This window comes from Artemia franciscana, chromosome 3, assembly GCF_032884065.1.
Source record: "Artemia franciscana chromosome 3, ASM3288406v1, whole genome shotgun sequence".
In the NCBI taxonomy this organism is placed as follows: Eukaryota; Metazoa; Arthropoda; class Branchiopoda; order Anostraca; family Artemiidae; genus Artemia; species Artemia franciscana.
The window spans coordinates 23,295,825-23,303,019 of NC_088865.1; positions in this window are offsets into that span (position 1 = coordinate 23,295,825).

Here is a 7,195-nt window from a genome sequence, read left to right on the forward strand (position 1 = left end):
AAATTTCACAGGTATCGTTTGTCACCAAAGATGTTGTTGAACGGTTTCTGTGCTTGCTGCTTTCAAATCTTACCTTAATATGACAGAATAGATATCCAATGTATTTAATTTTCACCAGTAATGACAGATAAGTTTTCAAACAGCTCGTGGTAACGAACGATAAGTAAGGAGTGACGCGGCTCTATAACCGAAAACATAAAATGGGGAATTTTTATATCAATAAATCTATAAAAAAAATATATTTGGTTATCCTGCTGGTTCCAAATATATAAGATTCATTAAGCTTAGTATTACCCATCAAAGGCTACGAGTCCCAGAAAAAAATTGTCAAATTTTGAAAAAAGGGGGGCTGAAAGGTCAAATAATGTTAATGAAAATCACTTCATCAGATACAGCGTACCAAAGAACCCTATTACAGAGGTTTCAAGCTCCTATCTGCAAATATGTGGAATTTTGTATCTTTGTGCCAGAAGAAAGGTCATGGAGGCATTTTTATTTGTTTTTTGTTGGTTTTTTTTACAGGGACGATCATATCGAACTAATGGTCCTAGAATATTGAGAGAGGACAGCTAGTTCCCCTCCCATGCCCCTTTTTCCCCAAAAATTGTCCAATCAAAATTTTGAGACAGCCATTTTGTTCAGCATAGTTAAAAGGTCCAAAAGCTTGTCTTTTGGGATAACATGACCCCCCTCCCCCTCTGCCCCCAGGGACAGGTCCTTAAGTTGTGCAATGCACCCATTGTTTACGTACAGTATTTATTATTGGGAAGTTTATATTCATTTTTCGGGTGGGAGAGTGGTGGTGAATTTTTCTGCTGGGGAGATTTTCCGCAAGGAAAATTATCCATGGAGAGGGAATTTTTCAGGGATGGAACTTTTCTTAGAAAATTTTACACGGGGGGGGGGGATCTACCGTAATTCCTTTTATTTGTCTCTCTTTCTCTTTGCCAAGTCAATTTTACGTGTGTACGGGCGCCCCAACTGGAAGTTTTAAAACATATTTTGAAAATAATCGTTTAGTACAAACAAACATTTTCATTCAAGCTAATTCTGCAATGCAAACGACTTTCGACCGAAAGGTTGCCAACTTTCAAAAATCACCTACACCAGCTGAAACGTTCCAAGCATGGCAAAAGTGTGCCCGTTAAGAGGACTGTACCACTCGTGGCATAACTGTGCGGCACATGTAGCGCTCCGAAACGTACACTAGGTAACGGAAGGTGAGGTGGTAAGAGCCTGAAGCCCCTTGAAGATGGAATTGGATTACATCATTTAAAATGAAAAATGCACCATTGAAATCACCATGGTCAAAGATCTTTTAGAGAATGATGACAGTCACCCACCTTGAATAACAATGAAAATTTTTCATGGGAAGTAATGAAGTTTCTTATTTTTTCTGCTTCATCTTTTTCATTCGCCGTTAGTAGGGCACCAGAAAATTATAGAGAGCAGGGCTAGCTTATAAGTAAATTTTTATGTCTTCACATTTTTTGTAAGTTGGAGTTGACATCACTATTATAAATTACCATATGGCAGCAAAAATGACACTTTTTGGTCAAAGAAAGTGTCAAAAGACTGGAAAGCATGAAGGCGGTACCGTCATAATAACTAGGGTAAAAACCCCTTAAATCGAGGTTTATAATCCCTCCTTCCAGAACCCATAATGAATTTCATAAATGGTCTGTCTAACTAGTAGAGCTAACAGACTACTGCAACATCGTAGAGATAATGTTTAATGGTTCAATTCAAGGTCTTGACCACATCTACGTGCTTTCTGCAGATTTGTCTTTACAGCGTTGTCATAAAGTGTAATATGGCACGAAAAATAACACTTCTGGAATTAAAAGGTACCAGTATAATCTCCATGGTTGAAAATCTCCCTTAGTTAATGAAAACTAGGACACATTTTGGAAATAACTGCTAAGTGTAACAGTAATTTATTAAAATTGGTTTTGAAATAAAAACTGTAATTTTTTTTATTTTAACTGTAAAAGCTAATTACGAAATCAGTTTTACGAAATTTCGAAAAAAAGCTTGAAACGTCCCAGTCTCTTTTCTGTTCTTTTGTTATTTCTTCAGCAATAGTAAACCCCCATGAAAAAAGCAAGCTTTGTAAGAGCTCACATGACAGCTAATGCATGCATGTTTATGCTTAGCATAAATATTTCTTTGATAGTACCAGCATAAGGTGGAATATGACGCCAAAAATAGGACTCTTTGTGTCGTGCACCGCTGAAATCTCTATGACCAAAAATCCTTGGCCGTATGCGTAAAATATCCCTCTTGAAAGCTCCCCCTAGTCTCCTTATTAATTGAAAACTTAAAAAAAATTAAACCACAGCTTCTCAGTTAAAAAAAAATTGTCACTCAAATTCAAAGCTTATAAAGGAATAATGATGAATACTATTTATGTTTACCCAAACAGTAAAGTATTAAACCATATTTTTGGAATTTCAAAAAGTGCTTAAAACCCTGATGTACCTTTTTTTTTTCTTTTCTCCAGCACCACTAGGAAACTAGGGCATCATAGGGGTGTTGAAATGTGTAATCGTCCAAAACTTGCTCAATTAGGCTTTTACTTTCCCCATCTCGTTAAGTTGTACATGAATTGGTCACTGGTTTTGACGTCACGCGTAGGCCTGTCATTTCAGAGCAGGAGAAGGGTACTGCCTCCCTAATTCCGAGAATTATCTTATTCGAACCTTCTATTTTTCATAATAATACGATTTTAATAATCCGTTCTCTTATAATGTTCAAGTCCGTACGTGAATATATTGAAAGCATGCTTTCTTATGAGAAGTTCGAAATTTTTTATATATAGGCTATTTCTACTAGGGCTGCATTTTATGTTGAGAACTTTACAAATTCACCAATTTGCCTTAAAACTTTGATCTTAATTTCAATACAAAAATTTAGTAGTTATGTTGAGCCTCCCCACGAATGGTGCAACAAGTCATAAGACCATCTATATATTAAGAAGCTGATACAAAAAATACATAGAACAGATCCCACCTTGTCCTAACTCAATGCATAATATGTTTTGAACGGTCCATAGTCATACCCGCCTCTTCTTAGCATTATTATTGTCTCTTTTTTCCTTATTAACCTTCTGCCTATTGTCTTTCCTTTACATGCAAGGCAATCATTATCCGTCAATTAAGAGCAGTCACAGTGCCAATTACGGCGGGCTTTTAAACGTTATTAAATAAAAAAAACTAGTTTTTTTTAACTAAAAGTAAGGAGCGACATTAAAACTTAAAACGAACAGAAATTAGTCCGTATATGAAATGGGTTGTCCCCTCCGCAGTCCCTCGCTCTTTACGCTAAAGTTTGACTCTTTGCCACAATTCTACTTTTTAAAACAATTAAAAACTTTAGCGTAAAGAGCGTGGGACTGCGGAGGGGACAACCCATTTCATATACGGAGTAATTTCTGTTCGTTTTAAGTTTTAATGTCGCTCCTTACTTTTAGTTAAAAAAACTAGTTTTTTTTATTTAATTTCTGAACGTTTTTGAATTAATGCATGTTTGATTTGGGCTCTCCGCACATAAATTATTGAAATGAAATTAGTATATTAATTTTTTTTTGGCTAAATGGCTTTCTCTTAGTTTTGATCAGACGATTTTGAGAAATAAGGGGTGGGGAAGGAGGCCTAGCTGCCCTCGAATTTTTCGGTTACTTAAAAAGGCTACTAGAACTTTTAATATTCAACGAACGTTTTTATTAGTAAAAAATATACGTAACTTAAGAATTAACTTACGTAACAAACTTTTATATTCTTATATTTTTGTTATGTGTACGAGGGGGTTTGTACCCTCGTTAATACCTCGCTCTTTACACTAAATCGTAAGTTTTGTCCCAATTCTTTAAGAATGACCCCTGAATCAAAAAGGCCGTAGAATAAATAGTTGAAATCACTAAAAATATTTTAGCATAAAGAGCGAGGCATTTATCTCCTCCTAAATACCTCGCTCTTTATGCTAAAGTATTTTTAGAGCCCCTCATATGCGTAATAATCTCTGTTCGTTTTAAATTCCAATGCTATTCCTTACTTTCATTTGAAAAAAACGTTTTCATGTTTATTTTTTCATTGTTTTTTTATAGTAATGCTAGAAAATCCTGCGCCCTTTTCATTGAATTTTTCTTCCCCCATGACATATTCCTTAAAGGAAAGATCCTCCCACAAAGCCCTCTCCCATCAACCCCACCCCCCCAAACCAAAAAATCCCCATGAAAACGTCTGTACACTTCCCAATAACCATTACTATATGTAAACACTGGTCAAAGTTTGTAGCTTGCAGCCCCTCCCTCAGGGATTGTGGGGGAGTAAGTCATTCCCAAAGACATAGTTATTATGGTTTTCGACTATGCTGAACAAAATGGCTATCTTAAAATTTTAATCTGTTGACTTTTGTAAAAAATTAGCATGGGAGGGGGCCTATTTGCCCTCCAAATTTTTTGGTCACTTAAAAAGGGCACTATAACTTTTCATTTCCGTTAGAATGAGCCCTCTCGCGACATTCTAGGACCACTTGGTCGATAAGATGACCCCTGGGAAAAAAACACAAAAAAAAACAAACAAACAAATAAACACGCAACCGTGATTTGTCTTCTGGCAAAAAATACAAAATTCCACATTTTTTAGATAGGAGCTTGAAATTTTTGCTATAGAGCTCTCTGATATACCGAATGCGATAGTGTGATTTTCGTTAAGATTCTATGACTTTTAGGGGATGTTTCCCCCTTATTTCCAAAATAGGGCAAATTTTCTCAGGATCGTAACTTTTGATGACAAAGACTAAATTAATTGAAACTTATATATTTAGAATCAGCGTAAAAATTCGATTCTTTTGATGTATCTTTTAGCATCAAAATTCTGTTTTTTAGAGTTTCGTTTACTATTGAGCCGGGTCGCCCCTTACTACAGTTCCTTACCACGAACTGTTTGAAAAGAAAATAATTCGGTATTTCGGGGCTTCTGACATTATTACTCCTTTGCGGAAGTTAGGCTCAAAATTGAAAAAGGATTATATTTTTTCTCTGGGCCCCTTCCACCTCTTAGTTCGTTTATTATCCCGTTAGTTTTCACCTGTTTTCGCTTTATAGTTGTGTTATCTCTTAGCAGTTCTTTCGTTAGTTGAGTTATGGTTGTGGTATATATGTTTTATCGCTCGTATAGTTGTGTTATTTTCAAATTATACTCCATAATAGAGAGGCTCCGAACACCCAGCATTGTATATTAAGCTCTTAATTTGATGTTTTTTTCTAACGTGACCAGATTCGTCCTGCGCCCTTTTCATTGAATTTTTTCCCCCATGGCATATTTCTCCAAGGAAAGATCCTCCCACATAGCCCCCTCCCTCAACCCTACCCCCAAAACCAAAAAAAATCCCCCTGAAAACGTCTGTACACTTCCCAATAACCATTATTATATGTAAACACTGGTTGAAGTTTGTAACTTGCAACCCCTCCCCCAGGGACTGTGGGGGAGTAAGTCATCCCCAAAAACATAGTTATTATAATTTTCGACTATGCTAAACAAAATGGCTATCTCAAAATTTTGATCCGTTGACTTTGGGAAAAAAATGAGCGTGGGAGGGGGCCTAGATGCCCTCCAATTTTTTTGGTCACTTAAAAAGGGAACTAGAACTTTTCATTTCCGTTAGAATGAGCCCTCTTGCGACATTCTAGGACCACTTGGTCGATACGATGACCCCTGGGAAAAAAAAACAAAAAAACAAATAAACACGCACCCGTGATTTTGTCTTCTGGCAAAAAATGCAAAATTCCACATTTTTGTAGATAGGAGCTTTAAACTTCTACAGTAGGATTCTCTGATACGCTGAATCTGATGGTGTAATTTTCGTTAAGATCCTACGACATTTAGGGGGTGTTTCCCCCTATTTTCCTAAATAAGGCAAATTTTCTCAGGCTCGTAACTTTTGATGGCTAAGACTAAACTTGATGAAAATTATATATTTAAAATCAGCATTAAAATGCGATTCTTTTGATGTAGCTATTGATATCAAAATTCAATTTTTTAGAGTTTTGGTTACTATTGAGCCGGATCGCTCCTTACTACAGTTCGTTACCACGAACTGTTTGAGAAAGACTTTTTTATTTGCCTCGTTCACTTGTACTGAGTCACTTAAGCGTTAAATATAAACTAAAAAAGAAAAGAGAAAAACGTGGGCAACGTTATGATTATGCTAAGTTTCTTGGGGAACAATTATTATTAGTTTCTGTAGCTTAAAGCTTACCACTTTTATTTCAGAATTGTTTTAACATGGAGTAATTACAGAAGTCTGACTTTTACTGCAACTGATTGAACGAATAAAAGTGTCATTGTGTCATTAGAGACATATGCTGGAATTTATCCCACGGATTTCGGATACAGATTTTTGTTTTGTTTGCCTTCATTAAAAAACAGTAAAATTGTTGTCTCCCTTTATTTTCGTGAACTAATGCCCCTGGAAAATCTTGAAATTACTAACAGGGAGGGCATAACAAGTATACCAACCTAGCTGGGTAATAGACGAACGTTGAAGCTTCATCCGTGCCCATTACATCGCTATATAATCTCAATGCACAAACGAGCCCTTAAAGTTAAACAGGAGGGAACGGCCAGAGGCTACTAAAAACGTGAAAAGATGATTGACAAAACACTTGGACATTGTAATTTAGATAATTTCAAACATTGAATAAGGTCTTGTTACGGGAAATTTGTCTTTATAATTTACTCTAGCTTGTTTTACCGGCCCGGGTCTGCCGCCTGGGGTACTTGCCCCCTTTAGCCCCCCATGAATCCATCCCTGATAGAGATACGAGGTAAAACCTACATTTAATACTCTATTTTTGTAAAACACATATTTACTTCTACAGTTTCTTCGCCTAAATATGAAAAAGATGCTTTTGTAAGGTTTATTCAATATATTTTTTAAACCTAAAAACGGTGGCCAGCGTTTACCCCCCCCCCCCTTCCCCCGCAGAAAATATTCAATTGACCATGTAATGTTCATGCAGGTAAAAAAAAGAAAGATCCTTCGTCGAATGTTTTCGTCATTTGAAGATAGAACTAGCAGTGGGCTAAAAGTTCGTAAAGAGTAATGGAGTTTGATCGTCAGCATTACTTTTTTGGCCAATTCATACAAATTGGACTAGTGAAGTGGAGAATCTCAGGCAAATAGATCATGC